This window comes from Leucoraja erinacea, chromosome 41 (genome assembly GCF_028641065.1).
Source record: "Leucoraja erinacea ecotype New England chromosome 41, Leri_hhj_1, whole genome shotgun sequence".
In the NCBI taxonomy this organism is placed as follows: domain Eukaryota; kingdom Metazoa; phylum Chordata; class Chondrichthyes; order Rajiformes; family Rajidae; genus Leucoraja; species Leucoraja erinaceus.
This window is the reverse complement of record NC_073417.1, coordinates 734,091-761,336: the sequence shown is the minus strand read 5'-3', so window position 1 is coordinate 761,336 and position 27,246 is coordinate 734,091.

The following is a 27,246-nucleotide window of genomic DNA, read 5'->3' as shown; positions in this document are numbered from 1 at the left end:
AGCTGCTGAAGAATAATTGATCGGACTTCCGTTCCTGATTTTTTTTTTTTTTTTTTTTTTTTTTTTTTTAAATCGTGAGACAATTTAATAATTAGATTAAAATAAAAAGCGACTTCTAACGCCCTCAACACCTACAACGTGGATCGCAAGAACAGAACAAAACAAAGGGTAAGTCGTGTATTTTACATATAAACTTGCTTTTTGGGATGGCTAATCTAATTTTATGTTGTGAAAATGTGATTTGGGCCCCATAAGAACCGGCAGAGTTTTGGAGATATGCCGATATGGAGTTCAAACTCAACGCAAATGCAACGTTCCAATCGATCGCGTTCCAGAAAAACCCGCTCGCAAGATGATTTAAATGCTCTTTTTTTTTGGACAATCATGTCATAAGAGCATCCAAATCGTCCATATTTTGTGTTATTGTCTATCCATAGTCAATATTTTTATACTAAATATCAGTTTTAGACCCATATACTGTGTAATGAAACAATAATTTTGATTATATTGAGTGGGTGTTTCTAGATTAATTTATGGGAGTTAAACATTTAATTCCTTCCATCTGGCATATAAATTCATGACAGTGAGATTTAAAAATCATGTTATATTGTGAATTCTTGTGTGAATGAGATTAGTTTGTTATTTGGATACTTAGGCTATTTGAAAAAAAAAATTTTTTCTTAAGAAATGGAATCTACAGGACATTCTTAATGGGAAAGTAGTCGGCAGAAAGGCATGTCATGCATGGTTTGAAGAGCAAAAACTTGTAGTTTACAATGGCAACATTGAAAAATTGGGGAACAACAAGATGTACAGAGTTGTTTATTGGTTACAATCTGAGGAATATGATGATGCTACTGATTATGATATGCCAATGTACCAGCTAGCAACTGATCTTTTCCATAAAGACTTGGTCTATTGCTAGAAATTGTAATTTATTTACCTATCTGTTATGGATATACAGCATATAATACAATAATATTAAAATTCTGATCTTGAGAATATCATATTTTTGAATTTTTCTGTCACAACGGTCAATTTTGTAATTAGATACAATTACGTAATTAACTAATTATATGCTTTAATTTCAGGTTATCCAAGTAAGATGTTTTATATTTGTTTCACGATGCTTCAATCTATAGTAACTGAAAATTTCATTCAGTTCTCTTAATTTTTAAGAAAGTTTGACTGTCCTCAATCACAGCTTTTGTGTTAAGTTAATGGAAAAGCAATAGGGAACAAGGTGCTAATTTCCGAGTATGAAAATGGCTATAACTTTTTTAATACTGAAGATATGAAAGTGAATTAGGTGTCAAATTAAACTTCTTTTTATGCTTTATCTGCAGACGTTGCAGACTTGATTTTTAATCTCAAAATTTTGTAATATTGCTACAATAACCTATTTAATACTCGACTCAAGCATCTTCCCCACTACCGATGTCAGGCTAACTGGTCTGAAATTCCCCGTTTTCTCTCTCCCTTCTTTCTTAAAAAGTGGAGTTACATTGGCTACCCTCCAGTAGGCCAGCTAAACTGAACTGAAAAATAGATCAGCCAAGATTGAATGGCGGAGTGGACTCGATTGGCTGAATGGCCTAATTCTGCGAACTTGATGGCCGTAACCTTTCTCTTTGTACCCATCCATATCTCCAGTTTCCCACTTCAGTCTGAAGAATGGTCTCGTCCCAAAACGTCATCTATTCCTACTCTCCAGAGATGCTGCCTGTCTCGCTGAGTTACTCCAGCATTTTGTGTCTATTTTCAGCGTAGCATCTGTTGGAACTAGCATCTGCAGTTCCATCCTACCCAGTACTCTAAACGTGGTCTCACCAATATCTTGTACAACTGTAACATGACCTCCCTATGTCTATACTCAATAAATAGCCACAAAGTGCTGGAGTCACTCAGTGGCTCAGGCTGCATCTCTGGAGACAAAGGATCGGAATCCTTCTTCAGGCTGGTCTGTGTAAGGGTTCCGACCCAAAACGTTAACCATCTCCAGAGATGCTGCCTTAACCGCTGAGTTACTCCAGCACTTAGTGTCTATCTTTGGTATAAACCAACATCTTCAATTTGCTGTTTCTATACTTAGTCCTCTGACTGATGAAGGCCAATGTGTCAAAAGCCTTTTTGACCATCCTATCCACCTGCAACACCACCTTCAAGCACCAATGTACCTGCACACCCTTGAATAAAATGAATTCTTCAATGTTCTATCCTGACTACGGGTGCTGCCCGTACATTCTCCCCGTGACCTGCGTGGGTTTTCTCCTGGTGCTCCGGTTTCCTCCCACACTCCCAAGTCATACAGGTCTGTAGGTTTGGTAAAAATTGTAAACTGTCACTCGTGTATAGGTTAGCGCTAGTGTGCGGTGATCGCTGGTCGGCACGGACTCGGTGGCCCCGTAGCAGAAGTGTCCAGTGGAGTCAGGAGGGGGCTGGGAAACTGGAAGTATCCTGAGCTAATTTTGCTACCACCGTCATCTACTGTGACAAGTGATGGCTTCACACTGATTGTCGCCGGAAGATTGCGTCCTTTTCAGGATGGACGATGACAGCAAGGTCAACATGGTCCCGATGTTGGGGGAGTCTAGAACCAGGGGCCACAGTTTAAGAATAAGGGGTAAGCCATTTAGAACGGAGACGAGGAAACACTTTTTCACACAGAGAGTTGTGAGTCTTGGAATTCTCTGCCTCAGAGGGCGGTGGAGGCCGGTTCTCTGGATGCTTTCAAGAGAGAGCTAGATAGGGCTCTTAGAGATAGTGTAGTCAGGGGATATGGGGAGAAGGCAGGAATGGGGTACTGATTGTGGATGATCAGCCATGATCACATTGAATGGCGGTGCTGGTTCAAAGGGCCGAATGGCCTACTCCTGCACCTTTTGCCTGTCAACATTTGTAACAAGATGGACACAAAAAGAAGACGGACTCGGTAGGCTGAAGGGCCTGTTTCCGCACAGTATCTCTGAACAAAACTTAACTAAACAATATCAGATTCTGCCTTAATATTAACAGAGGATGCATCATTGGGAATTATATTGCAGATGTAGAAAGCCAAGATTATCTCCCCACTTACAAAGAGATTTGTCCATAAACAGATGGCGTCTTTGTAGAAATAATGAATAAATACGGATTTCAAATTGATGAAACGCGGTCTATTAAAACAACCTTTTAGCAGATAAGCTCCAGACTGTATCATCAATTTAATTAATAGTTTTGTCGTTCCAAAATTCAAACCACAGCATAAATATCTTTTGCTGATATCATCAGTACTTTAAAGAAGGGTTTTGAAAGTAGATATAAATGCCGTTACCTGCGGTGAGACTGGTGGTGGCGAGGTTTGTGAGTTTCTGTCACAAGGTGATGAAGATGATGGTGATGGAATCACAGGCCGCCTCCTGAAAGGAATGAGAAAAGTAGAGTCATAGAAGCCACAGAGACAGAGGGACACAGGGACCCAGGGACACAGGGAGCCAGGGAGCCAGGGAGCCACACAGGGACACAGGGCCACGGAGACACGGAGACACGGAGAGACGGAGAGACGGAGAGACGGAGAGACGGAGAGACGGAGAGACGGAGAGACGGAGAGCCACATCATGGTCAAGGTAATATAGTATTAGTTGTATATATTTTATTTCGAACATGTAAAAAAAAAGTTAAAAACAAAGCAAACTAACAATTAAATGTAATGAAATGAACAGTAAACCTAGATAAACCACTCATTGAATAACTTCTCATGGATGAGTGCATAAGTTGATTGGCCAAGTATGTTCACATACAAGGAATTTGCCTTGGTACTCCGCCCGCTAGTAACAACATGACAATTAAGAATGAAACATAAAACATCAAACATTAATAATAAAACATTAGTTTAAACATGTAACTGAAATAAAATACCAGAGCAAAATGAGGCTATATTTGTGAAACACCACAAATTAAATCTTACATATTCGAAAAGGAGTAGGAGGAAGTATACACTTATTTATTCCTAGCCCTTCTCTGCCGCTCATCCTTCCTGTTTTGCTACCAAAGTGGTTAACCTCACATTTATCCGCATTAAACTTCATCTGCCATGCATCTGCCCACTCCCCCAACCTGTCCAAGTCACCCTGCATTCTCATAGTATCCTCCTCACAGTTCACACTGTCACCCAGCTTTGTGTCATCTGCAAATTTGCTAATGTTACTTTGAATCCCTTCATCCAAATCATTGATGTATATTGTAAATAGCTGCGGTCCCAGCACCGAGCCTTGCAGTACCCCACTAATCACTGCCTGCCATTCTGAAAGGACCCGTTAATCCCTACTCTTTGTTTCCTGTCTGCCAACCACTCCTCTATCCATGTCAGCACTCTACCCCCAATACCATGTGCTTTAATTTTGCCCACTATTCTCCTATGTGGGACCTTATCAAATGCTTTCTGAAAGTCCAGGTAAACTACATCCACTGGCTCTCCCTTGTCCATTTTCCTAGTTACATCTGTAAACAATTCCAGAAGATTCCCTCCCCAAGTAGCTGCCCCTCCCCCAGCAGCAGCCCCGCCCCAATTAGCAGCCCCGCCCCAAGTAGCAGCCCCACCCCCAGCAGCAACCCCGCCCCCATTAGCAACCCCACCCCCAGTAGCAACCCCGCCCCATTAGCAAACTCCACCCCCAGTAGCAGCCCCACCCCAAGCAACAGCCCCGCCCCTGAGCAGTAGCCCCGCCCCAAGTAGCAGCCCCGCCCCCAGCAGCAGCCCCGCCCCCAGCAGCAGCCCTGCATCTGAGCAACAGCCCAGCATGAGAGACCCAGCCCAGAGTCCGATACCCAGCCCGGAGTCAGAGATGTCACCAATGGAAAGTGGAGACCCTGATCCCGGTGGAGGAGAACGACCAGCGCCCGCTGTGAGTCCCCATCGCACCACCAATTCCAGCCACTACTCCTCTCCCCCCTTGCTGGCTCCTCCCCCCCCCCTCCTCCCCCCCCTCCCCCCCCTTTGCCCCACACACCCTGCAGCCCAAACACACCATTCCCCATTCAAACTCCCCTCCCCGACTCTATGCAAACCCCGCTGCTAACCCCCCCCCCCCCCCATAACACCCCCACACCCACAACCCCCTGACCCCACAAACACTTTTTCTCACAGAGAGTTGTGAGTCTGTGGAATTTCGCCTCAGAGGGCGGTCAGGCCTTCTCTGGATACTTTCAAGCTAGATAGGGCTCGAAAACCGGCGAGTCAGGGGATATAGGAAGGCAGGAAACGATACTGACACAGGCGATCACCCATGATCACCGAAGTGCTGGCCTGAACGTCCATGGCCGACTGAAGCTATTGACAAGTCTATAGGCACTGGTCGGCGACAATTTAGGACAATTGGCTTGGTAAAACCTGTCCCTGCCGTGTTGTAGGATAGGTAAGTGCGGTGATGGCTGGTCGGCACAGACACGTAGGGCCGAAGGGCCTGTTTCTGTGCTAAACTAAATCTCTAAACTAAACAAAACAAAATTAATCTCTAAAAGGGGACTTTCAGTAGATTCCGGAACTAAGATAGACATAAAAAGCTGGAGTAACTCAGCGGGTCAGGCAGCATCTGTGGAGAACATGGATAGGTGACGTTTCACAGAGTGCTGGAGTAACTCAGCGGGTCAGGCAGCATCTCTGGCGAAAAGGAATAGGTGATGTTTTGGGTCTTCCTTTGTTCTTTATCTCTCCATATCACCATCTATATCTCTCGTTTCCCTTTACTCTGACTCTCAGTTGAAGAAGGGTCTCGACCCGAAACGTCACATATTCCTTTTCTCTAGAGATGCTGCCTGACCCGCTGAGTTGCTCCAGGTTTTTATGCCTTCCTTCGGTTTAAGGTATCTGCATTTCCTCTCTGCACATTCAGGAACTAAAGGGCCTGTCCCACTTAGGCAATTTTTTCGGTGACTGCTGCGACTATCACAGTTGTAGCAGGTCGCCAAAAAATCGGCGACTGGATCCCCCCTATACGACAATGTCTACAACAAAGTACAGTCGTACCACCTATCACCTAGTCGACATCAAGCTACCGACAACCGGCGACCCATTAGGACGTCCACCTACGACCACACAGGCGACAACCTATGACAACCGAAGGCAACCTACGTCCACCCGTGACCCGCGACAATTCAGCCGCCGTTACCTGTCGCCGGTTGACGTAGGTAGTGGCCAATGGAATTCACCGAAGTCAACCGGCGACAACCAACGTCACTCTGGTGAGACCACATCTGGAGTATTGTGTACAGTTTTGGTCTCCTAATTTGAGGAAGGACATCCTTGTGATTGAGGCAGTGCAGCGTAGGTTCACGAGATTGATCCCTGGGATGGCGGGACTGTCATATGAGGAAAGATTGAAAAGACTAGGCTTGAATTCACTGGAGTTTAGAAGGATGAGGGGGGGATCATATAGAAACATATAAAATTATAAAAGGACTGGACAAGCTAGATGCAGGAAATATTTTCCCAATGTTGGGCGAGTCCAGAACCAGGGGCCACAGTCTTAGAATAAAGTGGAGGCCATTTAAGACTGAGGTGAGAAAACATTTTCTCACCCAGAGAGTTGTGAATCTGTGGAATTCCCTGCCACAGAGGGCAGTGGAGGCCAAATCACTGGATGGATTTAAGAGAGAGTTAGATAGAGCTCTAGGGGCTAGTGGAGTCAAGGGATATGGGGAGAAGGCAGGCACGGGTTATTGATTGGGAACAAGTGTGCCAAGTTATATTAAGAAACGGGGGGACCAATAAATGCAGTTACTAAAGACTTTTCCGAGTTGGTCAGCGTGTAATTTGTTTTCGGATTGTGGGTAATTAGATTTCCTGATTCTCCTTCCATTTCAAATATTTCCATAATTGAATTCACACATCACCGTTGAAACAAAATAGCTGAGTCACTTCGGTACAGCTTCTGGCAGCACTAACAGACCAACAATTGTGGATGTTTATGTAAGATTCTGCTCTCCGCAAAGTTATCAAAGACATGAAACCACGCTCCAGCGCCGCTATTTAAAGTGCATTCAGTGAGGTGCCAGAATAGACCGCAGACTGTCGTGTTGCATCACCGCTTAGTTTGTCAACGGCTCTGTTCAAAGACTGCTTGAAATCACACAGAGATTTGTAGATGTAGCCCAGTCCATCATACACACCACACTCCCCACCATTGTAGATGTAGCCCAGTCCATCACACACACCACACTCCCCACCATTGTAGATGTAGCCCAGTCCATCACACAGACCACACTCCCCACCATTGTAGATGTAGCCCAGTCCATCACACACACCACACTCCTCACCATTGTAGATGTAGCCCAGTCCAACACACACACCACACCCCCCACCATTGTAGATGTAGCCCAGTCCATCACACACACACACCACACTCCCCACCATTGTAGATGTAGCCCAGTCCATCATACAGACCACACTCCCCACCTTTGTAGATGTAGCCCAGTCCATCACACACACCACACTCCCCACCATTATAGATGTAGCCCAGTCCATCACACACACCACACTCCCCACCATTATAGATGTAGCCCAGTCCATCACACACACCACACTCCCCACCATTGTAGATGTAGCCCAGTCCATCACACACACCACACTCCCCACCATTGTAGATGTAGCCCAGTCCATCACACACACCACACTCCCCACCATTGTAGATGTAGCCCAGTCCATCACGCACACCACACTCCCCACCATTGTAGATGTAGCCCAGTCCATCACACACACCACACTCCCCACCATTGACTCCATCTACACTTCACGCTGCCTCGGGGAAAGCAGCCGACTAAAAAACGTGAGATTGACACAAAAGACTCAAGTAACTTAAGGGATCAGGTAATGTCTCTCGATAAAAGGAATAGGTGGTGTTTCAGGTCGAGACCCTTTTTCGGCCCTCGAAACGTCACCTATTCCTTTTCTCCAGAGACGCTGCCTGACCCACTGAGTTACTCCAGTATTTTGTGTCTATCTTCTGTTTAAACCAGCTTCTGGACTTCCTTCCTGTACATAATCAAAGGCTTGTCCCTGTCCCACCCCGGTCATTCCTTCTTCTCCCCGCTCCCGTCCGGCAGAAGGTACAGAAGCTTGAAAGCGCGCACCACCAGACTCAGGAACAGCTTCTTCCCCTCTGTTATCAGGCTTCTGAACAGTCCTTCCATAAGCTAGGGTGCTGTCCGATTCACCTCTACCCCATTGCGGACATTGGACTTTGTCTGTGGAACTGATGCGCTACAATGCTGAGAACTATATTCTGCACTCTGTATCTTCCCCTTTGCTCTACCTGTTGGACTGGAGTTTGACTTGATTGTATTTATGTATAGTGTTATCTGATCTGTTTGGATAGAATGCAAAACAAAGCTTGTCACTGTAGCTCGGTGCAGGTGACAATAATAAACCTTCATATAAAATAATGGTCTCACTTATCAGTATGACTATGACTCTAAGTATCTAAACAATATACCTCACAACTGGACATTATCAGCCATGATCAGCCATGATCACAGTGAATGGCGGTGCTGGCTCGAAGGGCCGAATGGCCTACTCCTGCACCTATTGTCCATTGTCTATTGTCAGTTGGAGACAGAGACTTGTAGCATGTAAAGAGGCCCTTCGGCCCAACTCATCCATGCTGACCAAGTTGCCCCATCTAAACCAGTTCCATTTGCCCATATTTGGCTGATATTTCACTAAAGGCCAACGTACAAAAGCTACCCTAGGCGTGGCACGGTGGAGCAGCGGTAGAGTTGCCGCCTCACAGCGCCAGAGACTCGGGTTCCATCCCGACTAAGGGCGCTGTCTGTACAGAGTTTGCACGCTCTCCCCGTGACCTGCGTGGGTTTTCTCCGGGTGCTCCGGTTTCCTCTCACACTCCAAAGACGTAGAGGTCTGTAGGTTAATTGGCTTGGTAAAAATGGTAGATTGGTAGATTGTCCCTAGTGTGTGTAGGATAGTGCTAGTGTGCGGGGATCGCTGGTCGGCACGGACTCGGTGGGCCGAAAGGCCTGTTTCCATGCTGTATTGCCAAACTAAAATAAACGATAGGCTCCTGGATCTGCAGGAAATGGAATGATATGTCTCACACGCAAGCAGAAATCGGTTTAATTTGACATCCCTTTTCATCTGTGCTTGAATTGCCTCATATTGTGATTTGAATTGAATTCTGTCTTTAATTTGTGTACTAGTCATGTCTCTACTATTTATTTCATTCCGCTTACATGTTTTTCCTCCACTTGCTAAATTTTTGTAAGGTGTCCTTGAGACTCTTAAAAGGCGGCCCATAAATAAAATTTATTATTATTATTATCATATTCGGCACAGACATGGTGGGCCGAATGGCCTGTTCCTGTGCTGTACTCTTATATGTTCTAATGTTCTATGTTCTAATTAGAGTAAGTTATGCCAAAGATAACAATGCTTAAAGTCTTTGTTCTGCAAAGAAGACCTTTTGGGGAGAGGGTAGAAATTTATCACCATATAAAATATGAAAAATAGTGTGGAAAAGGAAAGATCAAAATTATTACTTCTAGGTAGGCCCATAAAGTTAGCCCAGTGGGCATTGGTGGAAATTAATAAAATGTAAATTTAGAACAGATTCTAGGACAGAATTCTTTACGCAATAAGTGATAAATGTTTGCAATAATCAAGTGAGCCAGGTAATAGAAGTATTGGGGCAATTTAAAATATAATTAGATGCGTGATATTAAACTTAATGTGGCAGTGGAAGCTGATTCACTGGGAAGAAACATCTTTTCTCATTCATAACTTATGGTTTAATAAGTGATTGACGAGGGAAATAGGTCTGTTTCTACTTGTATGTCACAAATCAAGACTGAGGCTGAGCATCGGGGGGATATGGGGAGAAGGCAGGAACGGGGTACTGATTGGGGATGATCAGCCACGATCACATTGCATGGCTCGAAGGGCCGAATGGTCTACTCCTGCGCCTATTGCCTATTGTCTATAGCATAGGCGCAAACTCTGGAGTAACTCAGTGGGTCAGGCAACAACTCTAGATAGGAGGAATGGGATGTGTTTTAGGACAACACCCTTCTATAGACCCTCTGAAGAAGGGTCTCAACCCATTTCTACTCTCCAGAGACGCTGTCTGTCCAATTGAGTTGCTCCAGATTTTGTGACTATCTTTTGACTAAATGTAGACCATTTAGGACTGAGATCAGCCATGATCACATTGAATGGCGGTGCTGGCTCGAAGGGCCGAATGGCCTACTCCTGCATCTATTGTCTAGTGTCTATTGTCCATTGAGATGAGGAAAACCTTTTTCACCCAGAGAGTTGTGAATCTGTGGAGGCCAATTCACTGGATATATTAAAGAGAGAGTTATATAGAGCTCTTATAGAATATGGGGAGAAGGCAGGAACAGGGGTACTGATTTTGGATGAACAGCCATGATCACATTGAATGGCAGTGCTGGCTTGAAAGGCCAAATGGCCTATTCCTGCACCTATTGTCAATTGTCTATTGTCTATGATCATATTGGATGGCAGTGCTGACTAGAAGGGCCGAATGGCCTAGCTCCTGCACCTATTTTGTCCGATCAAAAATAGTCCGAGGGTCACCAATGAGGTAGATAGTAGTTCAGCACCGCTCTCTGGTTGTGGTAGGATGGTTCAGTTGCCTGATAACAGCTGGGAAGAAACTGTCCCTGAATCTGGAGGTGTGCGTTTGTTTTCACACTTCTGTACCTCTTGCCCGATGGGAGAGGGGAGAAGAGGGAGTGGCCAGGGTGCGACTGGTCCCTGATTATGCTGCTGGTATTGTCTTTCTGCTGATTGGTTAGCATGCAACAAAGGCTTTTCAATGTACCTCAATACAGTACAGTGAAAAGATTTTGTTGCGTGCTAACCAGTCAGCAGAAAGACAATACATGATTACAATCGAGCCGTCCACAGTGTACAGATACACGGTAAGGGAATAACATTTAGTGCAAGGCAAAGCCAGCAAAGTCTGATCAAGGATAGTCCGAGGGTCACCAATGAGGTAGATAGTAGTTCAGGACTGCTCTCTGGTTGTGGTAGGATGGTTCAGTTGCCTGATAACAGCTGGGAAAAAACTGTCCCTGAATCTGGAGGTGTGTGTTTTTATCATGCTTAACTTTTTTCCACACACCCAGTGCAGATCGGACTAATCAGCTGTCTCTAACACTGGTAATATTGATCGGCAGATGACAGCTAATAAGAACATGACTCTAGTCGGATTCTGCAAGACCCAATTGTTAGCAGCGACAATTGCTCTGCACATTCTCATAAAATATCCAATTTGTATGAAGAATGGCTGGCATATAATCCTAACGATATCATTTATCTTGACATTATTTTCAAAGTAATAACCGGCGGCATATTAAAGGGGAGTTATTCTTACTTTTGATGATTGTGTAAAATGAGTATTATTAGTTTGGGCATCCATTGCACATGGAGTCATGAGTCACAGAGTGATACAGCGTGGAAACAGGCCCTTCGACCCAACTTGCCCACGCCGGCCAACATGCCCCATCTACACTAGTCCCACCTGCCTGCGTTTGGTTCAGATCCCTCTAAATCTGATCTATACAGGCACCTGTCTCATTGTTTCTCAAACATTATGATAGTCCCAGCCTCAACTACCTCCTCCAGCAGCTTGTTCCATACACCCACCACCCTTTGTGTGGGAAAAGTTACCCCTCAGGTTCCTATTAAATCTTTCCCCCCTTCATCTTAAACCTGTGTCCTCTGGTCCTCGATTCCCCTACTCTGGGCAAGAGACTTTGTGCGTCTACCCGATCTATTCCTCTCATGATTTTGTACACCTCTATAAGGTCACCCCTCATCCTCCTGCGCTCCAAGGAATAGAGACCCAGCCTGCTCAACCTCTCCCTGTAGCTCACACCCTCTAGTCCTGGCAACATCCTCTTAAGTCTTTGCTGCACCCTTTCCAACTGGGCAACATCTTTCCCATAACATGGTGCCCAGAACGGAACACAATATTCTAAATGCGGCCTCATCAACGCCTTATACAACAGCAACATGACCTCCCAACTTCTATACTCAATGCTCTGACTAGTGTAGTTTAGTTTAGAGATACAGCGGGGAAACAGGTCCTTTTGCCCACCGAGTCCGCACCGACCAGCGATTCCCGCACACTAACACTATCCTACACACACTAGGGATAATTTACACTTTTACCAAAGCCAATTAACCTACAAACCTGCATGACTTTGGAGTGTGGGTGGAAACCGGAGATCTCAAAGAAAACCCACGCAGGTCACGGGGAGAAGGTACAAACTCCGTACAGACAGGATGGAACCCGGGTCTCTTGCGCTGTGAGGCAGCAACTCTACCGCTGCGCCACCGTGACTTTGCAAATCTCACAGACAGGGGCAGTCACTGCCTTATCATTCACAGACCTCTCTCTTTCATTCTCTGTGCCTCCTGATCAAGGCCGACGTGCCGAAATGTTACTTTCCGACTTGCCCAAATCGGACTAAAATTGCTTATATTAACTGTTATATTCATCCCTGCATTATTTACGCTTCCAAGAAAATTGCCCGAGTATATTTGTCTCGCTTGTTGAAATGTGTTTGGGCAATTTGTAGACTTTGTACAACAGTGTTCCGATAGGCACACGTTGCTCGAACAGATTCACTCACAGAAATTAAAATATTCCTTTGCATTTCCCTGAAGCAAATTATTTTAGTTAAACAAGTAAATCAAAGTCGTCTAGCTCCAGGGGGTTTTGTTCGTGTAATGAATTAACAGGGCATCTTTGCCGCTCCCGACGCCAGGCTCGCCTGCTGATATGAAAGTCCTCTCGCTCCTGGTCTCCTTTCCTCCCTCCGTCGATCGCGGGGGCCCGATGAGCAGCCCGCCAGTGTTCCCGCTTCCCAGCCCCCACTGCCATGAAGCCGACGGAGAGAGAAATCGAGGCCAGGAGCGAGAGGACTTTCATCTCAGCAGGCTCGCTGGGCCATCCGGAGCTGCGAAGATGTCCCGTTAATTCATTACACTAACAAATCCCCCCCGGAGCCAGTTTTTACTTTGATTTACTTGTTCAACTAAAATCATTTGCTTCAGGGAAAGGCAAAGGCGTATTTTAATTCCGCCAGTGAATCTGCCCCACCGTTGTGCGTCAAGCGACGAGAGACCACAGACAATAGGTGCAGGAGTAGACCATTCGGCCCTTCAAGCCAGCACTGCCATTCAATGTGATCATGGCTGATCATCCACAATCAGTGCCCCGTTCCTGCCTTCTCCCCATATCCCCTGACTCTGCTATCTTTAAGATAGAGTTCCAATGTCCCAAACAGATGAATCAGATTCTTACTTGCAGCATCATAAGATAATATGTGAACATAGTGCACTGTAAACAATGTAATAAACGAGAAAAAAGTTCAGTAGATTTACTGCATATAGATATTTATATCGATACTAGACTGAGTGGGACCCGTTGGGTCCCAGCATCACACAAGAGGGCTGGTCATCCAACGCAATATTCCACCTCTCCACCAATTCTAATATTGGTGGCCAGTTGGGGGGGGGGGCTTTCTGGAGCGCTAGTATGGGTGTTGTCGGCTGAAGGGACTGGTTTCCAGAGGGCTAGTATGCAAATTGTGCGCCAAATGGATTCTTGGGCTGGCGTCTCAGTCAATCAAGCCTGTTGTGCTGGCAACTCACTCACTCATGGCTGGTGGGCTGGTAGTTGACTCACGGCTAATCCTTGAAATTCTATTTCAAGCAGGGTATAAGGCCACCAAATTCAAGTGCAGTTTCTTACCACTTCCAGCAGGGTGCAAGGCCACTAAATTCAAGTGCAGTTTCATACCATTTGAAATAGGGCGCAAAGCCACTAAAGACAGTGAGTCGTAACCTCTCCCTCCTCCATCTTGCACAGACTGAGCCACACCCACATTTCCGGGTTTTATAACCCCTCCCCCCCCCCCCCCCCCCCCCGGAAACAGGTGTGGCTTTCAGGGAGTGATTGACAGGAGAGAGATTCACAACATTTTTTTTTAAACTAATAACACTTTTATTTTTCATTGATGGGAAGAATTCTCTGCACCGGCTCAGTGGAGGGGGACTGAGTAAGATGGCCAAAAATCACAGCCGTAAGTTATAGCGTTTTATCTAAAATCAATATACAGTGCAAACGGGAAGTAAGTGCATTTACAGCAGTGCCTTTTAAATTCAAGCCAAAGCACCCAAGCCACCATTTGCAGTAAGCAGTGCCTGTCAACCTCATGCCAACATTTACAGTAAGTAGTGCCTTTCAACTTCAAGCCAAAGCACCCAAGCCACCATTTGCAGTAAGTAGTGCCTTTCAACTCATGCCAACATTTGCAGTAAGTAGTGCCTTTCAACTTCATGCCAACATTTGCAGTAAGTAGTGCCTTTCAACTTCAAGCCACACCCAAGCTATCATTTGCAGTAAGTAGTGCCTTTCAACTTCAAACCAAAGCTCCCAAGTCACCAGTTGCAGTAAGTAGTGCCCTTCAACTTCATGCCACCATTTGCAGTCTTTCAACTTAATGCCAAAGCACCCAAGCTACAATTTGCAGTAAGTAGTGCCAGTCAACTTCAAGCCACAATTTACAGTGCCTTTTAACTACAAGCCAATGCACCCACACCACCATTTGCAGTAAGTAATGCCTTTCAACTTCAAGCCATCATTTGCAGAAAGTAGTGCCTTTCAACTTCATGCCAACATTTGCAGTAAGCAATGCCTTTCAACTTCAAGCCAAAGCACCCAAGCCACCATTTGCAGTAAGTAGTGCCATTCAACTTCATGTCACCATTTGCAGTAAGTAGTGCCTTTCAACTTCATACCACCATTTGCAGTAAGTGGTGTCTTTCAACTTCAAGCCACACCCAAGCCACACCCAAGCTACCATTTGCAGTAAGTAGTGCCTTTCAACTTCAAGCCACAACCAAGCCATCATTTGCAGGAAGTAGTGCCTTTCAACTTCAAAACTCCCAAGTCACCATTTGCAGTAAGTAGTGCCTTTCAACTTCATGCCACCATTTGCAGTAAGCAATGCCTTTCAACTTCAAGCCATTGCACCCAAGCCACCATTTGCAGTAAGTAGTGCCTTTCAACTGCAAGCCAAGCACCCAAGCCACCATTTGCAGTAAGTAGTGCCTTTCAACTTCAAACCAAAGCAACCAAGCCACCATTTGCAGTAAGTAGTGCCTTTCAACTTCAAACCAAAGCACCCAAGCCACCATTTGCAGTAAGTGGTGCCTTTCAACTTCAAGCCAAAGCAACCAATCCACCATTTGCAGTAAAAAGTGCCTTTCAACTTCATGCCACCATTTGCAGTAAGTGGTGTCTTTCAACTTCAAGCCACACCCAAGTCACCATTTGCAGTAAGTGGTGCCTTTCAACTTCAAGCCAAAGCAACCAAACCACCATTTGCAGTAAGTAGTGCCTTTCAACTTCAAGCCAAAGCAACCAAGCCACAATTTGCAGTAATAGGGCCTTTCAACTTCAAGCCAAAGCTCCCAAGCCACCATTTGCAGTTAGTGCCTTTCAACTTCATGCCACCATTTGCAGTAAGTAGTGGGGGGGGGCAATAGTCATTTTTTTGCAAGCTTTAGAACCAATAGACATTTTTTGCAAGCTTTTTAGAACCAATAGACACACTTTTTGCAAGCTTTAGAACCAATAGACATTTTAAGCAAGCTTTAGAACCAATAGACATTTTTTGCAAGCTTTAGAACCAACAGTAATTTTTTTGCAAGCTTTCAAACCAATAGTCATTTTTTCAAGCTTTAGAACCAATGGACATTTTTTTGCAAGCTTTAGAACCAATAGACACATTTTTTGCAAGCTTTAGAACCAATAGACATTTTTGCAAGCATTTTTTTGCAAGCTTTAGAACCAATAGACACATTTTTTGCAAGCTTTAGAACCAATAGACACATTTTTTGCAAGCTTTAGAACCAATAGACATATTTTGAAAGCTTTAGAATAACAATAGACATGTTTTTGCAAGCTTTAGAACCAATAGACATTGTTTTGCAAGCTTTAGAACCAATAGACACATTCTGCAAGCATTTTAGAACCACTAAGGGCACTTACATTTGAGTAGACATGTGTTCAGTGTTATTCACAGCTCAGAGAAACGTGACCCTCTGCCTTCCTCCATCTTAAAGAGACTGTGTGGCACACCACTTCCTGGTTTTATAGTCCCTCCCCCTGCCGCCAGCTGGGGCAGCAGAGAGAATGGGAATTTTGTAAAAACATTAATATCTCTGTCATTTTTAATCGACGGGAAAAATCCTCGGCACACATGCGGCGGAGGGGAGCTCTGAGCGAGGTGGCCAAAAATGACGGCCGTAGATGGCGGCATTCTCTCGGAAATTGCAGCACAGATGGCCAAAACCAGTCAAGAACAGACTTTTAGTAATATAGATATGTGTGTGTGTGCGTGTGTGCGTGTGTGTGCGTGCGTGTGTGTGCGTGTGCGTGTGTGTGCATGTGTGTGCATGTGTGTGTGTGCGTGTGTGTGTGCGTGTGTGCGTGTGTGCATGTTTGTGAGTGTGTGTGTGTGTGTGTGTGTGTGCATGTGTGTGCGTGTGTGTGTGAGTGTGTACGTGTGTGTGCGTGTGTGTATGTGTGCATGTGTGTGTGTGTGTGTGTGCGTGTGTGTGTGTGTGTGTGTGTGCGTGTGTGTGTGTATGTGTGTGTGTGCGTGTGTGTGTGCGTGTGTGTGTGTGTGCATGTGTGTGTGTGTGTGTGCGTGTGTGTGCGCGTGTGTGCGTGTGTGCGTGTGTGCGTGCGTGTGTGCGTGTGTGCGTGTGTGCATGCGCAGGATGGAACTGCAGATGCTGGGTAAAACCACAGGTACACACAGAGTGCTGGAGTAACTCAGCGGGACAAGCAGCATCTGGGGATAGGGCACTGAAGAAGGGTCTCTACCCGAAACGTCACCCCTTTCTTCTATCCAGAGATGCTGCTCATTCCAGTGAGTTACTCCAGCAATTTGAGTCTATCTTCAACAATAGACCAAACATCATTTCCCTTTGGTTAGCTGAAGTGACATGCCCTGATCTATGTTTAAACATTGCACAGTACTCTTTGTCTCTGCATTAACACTTTGTTGTGTTAATACTGCAGAATTAGTTGGAGATATCAGCAGGAATTAAGGGGATATACCCTTTAATTCAGGGATGGAGCTGCCTTTCAAAGTCGGAGATTTAGCTGGCTTAACCATGCGATGAAAGTAAGTCTGATTCACTCACACGTCTGTGAAGGTATTGTATTCAAGCATAAGGTCATTGTAGAGTCATAGAGTCATAGTCATAGTGATACAGCGTGGAAACAGGCCCCCTCAGCCAAACTTGCTCACACCGACTAACCTGTCCCATCTACACTAGCCCCACCTGCATGCATTTGGCCCACATCCCTCTAAAACTATCCTATCCTTGCACCTGTCTCTTCCATATCTCCGTGTCTCCCTGTTGCCTGACTTTCAGTCTGAAGAAGGGTCTAGACCCAAAACGTCGCCCATTTCTTCTCTCCAGAGATGCTGCTTGTCCCGCTGAGTTACTCCAGCATTTTGTGTCTTTCTTCCATGTACCTATCTAATTGTTTCTGATAGTCCCTGCCTCAACTACCTCCTGCAGCAGCTCGTTACATACACCCACCACCCTTTGTGCAACAAATTTACCCCTCAGACTCCTATTAAATCTTTCTCCCGTCACCTTAAACCTGTGTCCTCTGGTTCTCGATTCCCCTACTCTGGGCAAGAGACTCTGTGCATCTACCCGATCTATTCCTCTCATGATTTTATACACGTCTATCAGATCACCCTTCATTTTCCCGGACTATTCCTCTTGTAATTGTATACACTTGGGGAATTGATTGCTTGCCCATTAGTTCTGATCTGCATATGCTGGGATTGGTGGTGTGCAGACAGATAGAGATGATCTTAACATTTTAATCGTTCGTCCAATTCTCAGGCATCCGTATCTGTTTGGTAATTTTTTTCCCCTGAAATTCTACTTCCACTGATTACACATTCTCTAATCACGAGTTGTGGACGCAGCCCAGACCATCACACAAACCAACCTCCCTTCCATTGACTCCATCTACACCTCACGCTGCCTCGGCAAGGCCAGCAGCATAATCAAGGACCAGTCGCACCCTGGCCACTCCCTCTTCTCCCCTCTCCCGTCGGGCAAGAGGTACAGAAGTGTGAAAACAAACGCACACCTCCAGATTCAGGGACAGTTTCTTCCCAGCTGTTATCAGGCAACTGAACCATCCTACCACAACCAGAGAGCAGTCCCGACCTCCCATCTACTTCATTGGAGACCTTCGGACTATCTTTAATAGGACTTCAATGGACTGTACCTTGCGCTAAACGTTCTTCCCTTTATCTTCTATCTGCACACAGTGGAAGGACAAATGGAGGAAGTCTGACTGAACTTTAAGGGAAGTATCCCACACCACGGGGCCACATGAGTGGCACGGGTGGGGGACATTTTTTGTGGAAATGAAAATGACAGATGGAATTTTCGCACTGTGTAAACATTGTATATATTTATTACTTGGACAGGGGCCACAGAGTGGCACGGGTGGGGGACTGTTTGGTGAAATTTGGTTTGTAAAAAATTGTCTGGAATAATTTTGTTATAGTCTCCGAAATTGTCGGATGCATTTTAACTTGTTTGATCATGGTTCAGGAATTGTTGCATGTGACAATCAATGTGAGTTTGAGTTTCTATTTTGAATTTGAAAAAAAATTTGAGTCTGAATTTTGAATTTTTATTGCCTTTGGATTTGAAGTGATCATTTGAATTTGGATTTGGATGTTAATTGGGATTTGGATTTGAATTTGTTTAAGAACCATATAACAGATGCAGGACGGAAATAGAATCTCGGCCCAAGAGTGCTGCCGAAACCCAGTGGGTGCGGCCTTATCTATGGAGTGCCTGGAAATACCATAACCCTTCATTGTCTGAAGCCTAGGGTTTATTTTTAAATGATACCAATGAACCTGTTGTCCACCAGTTTTAATTGTATGGCTGCATTAACTCACCGCCACCACTGTGCCTTAAGAAGTTCCCCCTCATATTGACCCTAAAATGTGAGTTAATTTGAAGTCATTGTGAATTTGTTTGAATTTTCCCTATTTGAATTTGAATTTTGAATTTGGATTTGAATTTGAATTTGAATTTGGATTTGAATTTGAATTTGAATTTGGATTTGGATTTGAATTTGGATTTGGATTTGGATTTGAATTTGAATTTGAATTTGGATTTGAATTTGAATTTGAATTTGGTTTTGGACAGCTCGATTGTAATCAAGTATATATTTTTTTCGTAGACTGGTTAGCATGCAACACAAAAACCTTTTCACGGCACCTTGTTTTGCATCGCAATACTAAACTAAGCTAAACTTAACATCACCTGGCCACGCTCTCATTCCACTCCTTCACTCAGGAACGAGGTACAGTGGTCTGAAAACCATGACCTCCAGGCACAGGACCAGATTATTTTCAATGACCATCAGGATCCTGAATGCTAAAGCCGCAACCTATCCAGCTTGTCCATATAACTCAAGTGTGGAAGCCAAAGCGCAGGCTTGGCGATCGCTTCACCCAACACCTCCGCACAATTCGCATTAACCAACCTGATCTCCCGGTGGCTCAGCACTTCAACTCCCCGTCCCATTCCGATTCTGACCTTTCTGTCCTGGGCCTCCTCCATGACCAGAGTGAGGCCCACCGCAAATTGGAGGACCAGCACCTCATATTTCTCTTGGGTAGTTTACACCCCAGCGGTATGAACATTGACTTCTCCAATTTCAGGTAGTCCTTGCTTTCTCCCTCCTTCCCCTCCCCTTCCCAGCTCTCCCACAGCCCACTGTCTCCACCTCTTCCTTTCTTCTTCCCCCCCCCCCCCCACATCAGTCTGAAGAAGGGTCTCGACTCGAAACTATTCCTTCGCTCCATAGTTGCTGCCTCACCCGCTGAGTTTCTCCAGCATTTTTGTCTACATTCGATTTTTCCAGCATCTGCAGTTCTTTCTTAAACAAAGTAAAAACTCTTATCAGGCTTCTGAACGGCCCTTCCATAAGCTAGGGTACTGTCCGATTCACCTTTACCCCATTGCGGACATTGGACTTTGTCTGTGGAACTGATGCGCTACAATGCTGAGAACTATATTCTGCACTCTGTATCTTCCCCTTTGCTCTACCTGTTGTACTGGAGTTTGTCTTGTGTGTATCAATGTATAGTTTTGTCTAAGAAGGGTTTCGGCCCAAAACGTCGCCTATTTCCTTCGCTCGATAGATGCTGCTGCACCCGCTGAGTTTCTCCAGCCTTTTTGTGTAACCTATAGTTTTGTCTAATCTGACGGGATAGCACTTTTCCCAGGAATGAGTGGGGTAACATATGATTAGTGTTTTATGGCACTTGGCCTGTACTTGCTGGAGTTTAGATGGATAAGGGGGGAACCTTATTGAAACTTACCGAATAGTGAAAGGCCTGGATGGAGTGGATGTGGAGAGACCTAAAATGCTGGAGTAACTCAGCGGGACAGGCAGCATCTCTGGAGAGAAGGTATGGGTGATATTTTGGGTCGAGACCCTTCTTCAGATGTGGAGAGGATGTTTCCACTAGTAGGAGAGTCTAGGACCAGAGGCTAGAGCCTCAGAATTAAAGGACGTTCCTTTAGGAAGGAGATGAGGAGGAATTTCTTCAGTCAGAGGGTGGTGAATCAGTGGAATTCATAGCCACTGAAGGCTGTGGAGGCCAAATCAATGGATATTTTTAAGGCAGAGATAGATAGATTCTGGATTAGTACGGGTGTCAGGGGTTATGGGGAGAAGGCAGGAGAATGGGGTTGAGAGGGAGAGGTAGATCAGCCATGATTGAATGGTGGGGTAGACTTGATGGGCCGAATAGTCTAATTCTGCTCCTATCACTTATGAACTCATGAACATAAACCTAATGTGCATGCATGATTATCCCATGTGCCTGTACCTCACCCGCACTAGACTCGATGTGACTTGGCTCAACAAAGTGATCTGAGAGGTAAACTCTGAGTCAATGATCCCCACTGCCTGCTGTCTCAGTCCCAAATCCCTAGATACCCACAGACGTCTGCAACTTGCACTGACAGACTTGTACAACGTTCACAAACAGACTGTAATGTATACCGAGTCCTCTGAAACTTCTCAACGCAGATGTCAGCAACTTTTAAAAGCAGTTCCCCGCAACTTTCACATAATTTTACATACATACATCTGCAATTTGCAAATGTAGATCACTGCAAATCGCTGCAACTTACACATGCAGAACTCAGCAACGTTTACATACAGATCTCCAAACCTTTGACACAGAGATCTCTGCCACTTTTAAATGCAGACGACTGCGACTTTTACAGATAAATCTCCGTAACTTTCACACTGCGACTTCCCGATGTTGGGGGAGATCAGAACCAGGGGCCACAGTTTAAGAATAAGGGGTAAGCCATTTAGAACGGAGACGAGAAAACACTTTTTCTCACAGAGAGTGGTGAGTCTGTGGAATTCTCTGCCTCAGTGAGCGGTGGAGGCAGGTTCTCTGGATACTTCCAAGAGAGAGCTAGATAGGGCTCTTAAAGATAGTGGAATCAGGGGATATGGGGAGAAGGGAGGAACGGGGTACTGATTGGTGATGATCAGCCATGATCACATTGAATGGCGGTGCTGGCTCGAAGGGCCGAATGGCCTACTCCTGCACCTGTTGTCCAGAGGTGTTAATGCGAACCTGCAAAATGAACCCTCAGTGAAAACTAATGCAGGTTATCCAGTCATAGAGTCAGAGTGTAGAAACAAACCTTTCGGCCCAACTTGCCCACGCCGGCCAACATGCCCCATCCACACGAGTCCCACCTGCCTGCGTTTGGCCCCATATCCCTCCAAACCTGTCCTATCCATGTACCTGTCTAACTGTTTCTTAAACGTTGCGATAGTCCCAGCCTCAACTACCTCCTCTGGCAGCTCGTTCCATACACCCACCACCCTCTGTGTGAAAAAGTTACCCCTCAGATTCCTATTAAATCTTTTCCCCTTCAACTTAAACCTGTGTCCTCTGGTCCTCGATTCCCCTACTCTGGGCAAGGGACTCTGTGCATCTACCTGATCTATTCCCCTCATGATTTTATATTCCTCTATAAGATCAGGTTGTTAACAACAGAGCATTCAATTCAGCCACAAAATTAAAATCAATCAAATGCCGCTGTGTTTAAAACCATTGCATTTTTTATCTCCTGAAATGAAAGGTCTTCTGTGCTTTGTCAATCATTGCAACTAATTAATAATAGATTCATAACATTTGATAGACACAGAGTGCTGGAGTAACTCAGCGGGTCAGGCAGCATCTGTGGAGAACATGGATAGGTGACGTTTCACAGAGTGCTGGAGTAACTCAGCGGGTCAGGCAGCATCTGTGGAGAACATGGATAGGTGACGTTTCACAGAGTGCTGGAGTAACTCAGCGGGTCAGGCAGCATCTGTGGGGAACATGGATAGGTGACGTTTCACAGAGTGCTGGAGTAACTCAGCGGGTCAGGCAGCATCTGTGGAAGACATGGATAGGTGACGTTTCACAGAGTGCTGGAGTAACTCAGCGGGTCAGGCAGCATCTGTGGAGAACATGGATAGGTGACGTTTCACAGAGTGCTGGAGTAACTCAGCGGGTCAGGCAGCATCTGTGGAGAACGTGGATAGGTGACGTTTCACAGAGTGCTGGAGTAACTCAGCGGGTCAGGCAGCATCTGTGGAGAACGTGGATAGGTGACGTTTCACAGAGTGCTGGAGTAACTCAGCGGGTCAGGCAGCATCTGTGGAGAACATGGATAGGTGACGTTTCACAGAGTGCTGGAGTAACTCAGCGGGTCAGACAGCATCTGTGGAGAGGAGTAGGTGTTGTTTTGGGTCGAGACCCTTCGCCCACTCCTTTCCGAGTTGCTGCCTGATCCGCTGAGTGACTCCAGCACGTTTGTGGCTGAGGCAGCATCGATGGAGCAATGGAAGCGTTTCGGGTCGACACAAGTTTGAAGAAGGGTCTCGTCCCGAAACATCGCCTATTTCCTTCGCTCCATAGATGCTGCCTCACCTACTGAGTTTCTCCAGCAATTCTGTCTACCTTGGATTTTTCCAGCATCTGCAGTTCCTTCTTAACTAGCCAGTCTGTGCCTCTCTCCAGCACACAGCTCTTGGATTGAATACAAACAGAGGGATATGCAAACAAACAAACAAACAAGGTGCAAATGACAGATACAAACAGCGGAGTGAACAAGCAGATAATGTGAAACCGCTGAGAGAACGATTGGCTTGAACTGTGACGAATAAGCCTTTATCAGCGACTCCACAGTACAAGGTTCCCTTATCGTACCTTGCCTTTCAATGTCATTCGAACAAACGCAGATTGAAAGGAAGTTTTGCTTCGCAAGTTCGATGGTTGCGAGCTTTAAAATAAGCAGAATGGAAATAGACTATGAAGCTACAATAGTTATGAGGGAGTTTTCTGGCGGGTGGGGCAGCAGAGTTCTTTGTTCTTCTCTGCGGGGGGGGGGGGGGGGGGGGGGGGGGGGGCACATGTGGCGGCGCCTGAATGTCGCACCCCTCTGTGACCTGTAGACTTGTCAGTGCCCGCGTGGAGCAGCGGAGGTCTGAATCCAAACCATCGTCCGATTGCAGATAAATGCGGGCTGGCGGAGCCATGGAGCCTGGCGGATCAACGGGATGGGAAGAAATAATCCTGCAAGGTAGCTGAGCAGAATTAGTTCGCACAGTTCCCCCTTGCAGAGATTATTCTGCCTGCACGTCTGTGTATCTTTGCTGTTGACTCATGGCGTAACTCCTTCATCCCATCATCACTGCGGGGTCAGTAATTACAATGGAAAGACCTTGAAAGTATGCAATGACTCAATAGACAGTAGGTGCAGGAGTAGGCCATTCAGCCCTTCCACCCAGCATCGCCATTCAATGTGATCATGGCTGATCATCCCCAATCAGTACCCCGTTCCTGCCTTCCCCCATATCCCCTGACTACACAACTAGAGGACCTCTACTTTCCTTTCTTTATAGATGGTGTTTAAGAAAGAACTGCAGATGCTGGAAAAATCAAAGGTAGACTAAAAGGCTGGAGAAACTCAGCGGGTAAGGCAGCATCTATGGAGCGAAGGAATAGGTGACGTTTCGGGTCGAGACCCTTCTTCAGACTGATGTGAGGGGGTGGGGGGCGGGAAGAAGAAAGGAAGAGGTGGAGACAGTGGTCTGTGGGAGAGCTGGGGAGGGGAAAGAAGGAGAAAGCAAGGAATGCCTGAAATTGGAGGTCAATGTTGATACTGCTCGGGTGTAAACTATCCAAGGAATAGATGTCGTTTTGGGACTCGACCCTTCTTTCAGATAGATGGTCATTAGTTATACGAGCAGAATTAGACCATTCGGCCCATCAATTCTACTCCACCATTCAATCATGGCTGATCTATCTCTCCCGCCTAACCCCATTTTTCTGCCTTCTTCCCATAACCACTAACACACCGTACAAATGAGGAATGTATCTATCTCTGCCTGAAAATTGACTTGGCCTCCACAGCTGTCTGTGGCAATGAATTCCACAGTTTCACCACCCTCTGACTAAAGACATTCCTCCTCATCCCCTTGGTAAAGGTATGCCCTTTAATTCTGAGGTTATGTCCTCTGGTCCTATACTCTCCCAATGGCAGCGTCTACTCTGCCATTCAATCATGGCTGATCCATTTTGTCCCTCTAAACCCCATTTGGATCTTATAGAAACATATTCAATTCTTAAAGGATTGGACACGCTAGAGGCAGGAAAATGTTCCTGATGTTGGGGGAATCCGGAACCAGGGGTCACAGTTTCAGAATAAGGAGTAAGCCATTTAGGGCTGAGCTGCGGAAATACTTTTTCACCCAGAGAGTTGTGAATCTGTGGAATTCTCTGCTACAGAAGGCAGCTGAGGCCAATTCACTGCATGTTTTCAAGAGAGAGTTAGATTTAGCTCTGTAGGCTTACAGAATCAAGGGATATGGGGTGAAAGCATGAACAGGGTACTGATTGGGGATGATCAGCCATGATCATATTGAATGGTGGTGTTGGATCGAAGGGCCGAATGGCCTACTCCTGCACCTATTGTCTATGTTTCTATATTTCATTCTCCTGCCTTCTCCCCACAACCCCTGACACGCGTACTAATCAAGATATCAAGGAACAGTCTTTCCATAATGTCAAGTCAAGTCAAGTCAAGTCAAGTGAGTTTATTGTCATGTGTCCCAGATAGGGCAATGAAATTCTTGCTGTATAGGAAGGAACTGCAGATGCTGGTTTATACCAGAAAGGCACAAAGTGCTGGAGTAACAGCGGATCAGGCAGCATCTCTGGAGAAAATGGATGAGTCACATTTGCTGGTCGGAACCCTTCTTCCGTGCCTTTTCCTACCTCTAGTGATTTATTCTCATCTTTATTTAGCTCTAAATCCATGCAATGGTGGAGCTTTGGGTCGAGACTCTTCTTCAGGTCTTAAGAATGAATTGTTCTGTACCTTTTCACACTTCTAGGTTCCCGCTCCCCAGGCTCTCCATCTGAAGAAGGCTTTCGACCTGAAACATCACCCAGCATTTTGCTCCAGAGGTGCAGCCTGACCTGCTGAGTATCTTCAACATTTTTGTGTCTGTCTCCGTTAAGGTTGATGCCTCACCCCGGTCATTCTTTCTTCTCCCCGCTCCCGTCCGGCAGAAGGTACAGAAGCTTGAAAGCGCGCACCACCAGACTCAGGAACAGCTTCTTCCCCTCTGTTATCAGGCTTTTGAATGGTCCTTCCATAAGCTAGGGTACTGTCCGATTCACCTCTACCACATTGCGGACATTGGACTTTGTCTGTGGAACTGATGCACTAGCTGAGAACTATATTCTGCACTCTGTATCTTCCCCTTTGCTCCACCTATTGGACTGGAGTTTGACGATTATATTCATGTACGAGACAAAGTGCGGACCCGTTGGGTCTGCTCCCCGAAATGGTGTGGTCCCCCAATGCAACATTCCACCACTCATCCGTTCCCCCAAAGCAACTGAACCCGTTCCCGAACGTAAGATTCCAGCACTCCCACTGCTTCCCTCAGCAGTGGGCTTCAAAAAAAAAAATCAAAATGCACCTCCCCTGCCTGCTGCAGCAGTTCCAATTGCAACACCAATTGACCCTCCCCCTCCTGTTGCAATATCCCATTGCATGTTCCTGTCTTGCAACTTTGTACCGATGCATGTTGGAAGCCGGGAGGAAGGATTTTAACATTGTTAATCTTGTTAAAGTTGATGTTTTTAAAGCTTTCATCGCAAATAACTTCAGAAATATCGGTGGAGATGCAACGGGAAGATATTTATCGCCACCACGGGGAAAATGTGAGTAGGAAATGTGAAAATGGGTAGTCTGTGGTCTTGCGTTTGGAAGAAGATAGGAATTAATCAGATTGACAGAGACACATGGAGAGACACATCGTGGACACCAACAAGACAAAGACTTTTAGTTATGTATAGACAGATGGAATCATCTGTATGCATTGTCAGTGCCGAAGTAGTGATGGTTGAAAGCTTCGAATTCATAGGAGTAAAATATCACCAGCAAATTCTCCTGGACCCAGTCACATCGAAGCAATGGCCAAGAATGATCACCAATGCCTGTACTTCCTTGGAAAATTCCGGAAGTTCGGCATGTCCCCAACAACCCTCAGCAACTTCTCCAGATGAGCAATGGAGAGCAATTTATTGGGATGCATCACAACATGGGTTTGGGAACACTCCATCCAAGAACGCAAGAAATTGTAGAGAATTCGGTCAATCAATAAATGAAAGCCAGTGTGAACACGTTAAACAGAAATAATGTTTGAGTGAGTTCATAAGTTCGTAGGTCATAGGAGCGGAATTAGGCCATTCGGCCCATCGAGTCTACACCGCTATTCAATCATGGCTGATCTATCTCTCCCTCCTAACCCCGTTCTCCTGCCTTTTCCCCATAACCACTGACACCTGTAGTAATCAAGAAGTCAATCTCCGTTTAAAAAATACCCATTGTCTTGGCCTCCTCAGCCGTCTGTGGCAATGAATCCCACAGATTCACCACCCTCTGACAAAAGATTTCCCCTCATCTTTCTAAAGGCACGTCCTTTAATTCTGAGGCTGTGACCTCTGGTCCTTGACTCTCCCACTAGTGGACACATCCTCTCCACATCCACT